Source organism: Theobroma cacao, chromosome 2 (genome assembly GCF_000208745.1).
Source record: "Theobroma cacao cultivar B97-61/B2 chromosome 2, Criollo_cocoa_genome_V2, whole genome shotgun sequence".
Taxonomy (NCBI): domain Eukaryota; kingdom Viridiplantae; phylum Streptophyta; class Magnoliopsida; order Malvales; family Malvaceae; genus Theobroma; species Theobroma cacao.
The window spans coordinates 21708199-21709304 of NC_030851.1; the positions used below are offsets into that span (position 1 = coordinate 21708199).

A 1106-nucleotide genomic window follows, 5' to 3' on the forward strand; every position below is an offset into this window, starting at 1 on the left:
CTCAAGGGCAAAATTATAATTTTACACCACCCAACACTTGTCCAGCACATGGATTTTATCCAATATTATCATGGATAATTGAGGAAATTTAGGTGGTGGAGAGAGATTGCCTAATGGATAGGTATTACACATGGACCAATGAAAACATGCCACTTGTCAAGCTTGGATTATTCTAGAATTTCCCTATAACATCTATTTAAAATTCTCTTAGTCTCACCCATATGGCCGACCAAAGCATGAAGTGAAGAAGAAAGGAAAGAACACAAACCCTAGGTGAGAAAATTGAAGAAAAAGTGTACGATTTCAAGGGATTAAGCTAATAAAGGTAAAATTTTATGATTTTATCTTGTGATTTATACTGCCCATGCTTTCTTTTTCATTTTTCGTGCTTAGAACTCAAGTTTACATGATGAACCCATGCTGGCCGAATTTGAGAGGAGAGGTTTTGAGCATTGATTTTGCTAGATTTCAAGCTAATTAAGTGTTTTTGGTTGTTTAGTAATGGAAAGTATGAAAATCTAGCAAGGAATCACTTTGTTCTTCACAAGCCCACAAGAGGCCGAATTTTCTAGGGAGGATATTGAGGCTGAAATTGATGATATTTCATGATATTTTGGTGGTATTTAATGATTGACGAGGCTAGAAATTTAATGGGAAATTTTGGCATGAAAATCTTAATTTTTACCTAATGTATAGACATGTGCGATTTATGGTTTAGACTGATAAATTGAATCATATTCACAGTCATTGAGGTATTTTAAATATAATTGGAGTGTAGAAGGTGAAAGAAATTGATTTGGAGTTAAATTGAAGGTTTTAGCCAATTACATCGAGAATAGTGCGAATTAGGTCGAATACTGTATTTAAAAGGCTATTCGAACATTTTGCATCACATTTCGTGCATTCATATAGATTTATAGAGCTTGAAATACTTTATGATAAATTGATACAATTTATTGAAATTCGTGTCACGTATGATGTATAGGTGGTGAGCTCTCTAACAAAGGTAAAGAGGTTGTGCCCGAAGACCGAGAATAGGAGTATATCGAACTCCTAGTACTGTGAGTAACCTTACTATCATCTTAATTATCTAAAATAGGTTTTTA

General features: G+C 33.7%; 1 long non-coding RNA gene across 1 annotated transcript in view; it reads left to right on the plus strand.

Annotated features, from left to right (window-relative positions):
• The window catches only part of LOC108660824, a 1755-nt gene continuing 936 nt past the window's right edge, over positions 288–1106 (plus strand). The window contains exons 1-2 of the long non-coding RNA XR_001926516.1: positions 288–325; positions 986–1061. This is a non-coding gene — a long non-coding RNA (uncharacterized LOC108660824). The remainder of the gene's footprint in view (positions 326–985; positions 1062–1106) is intronic.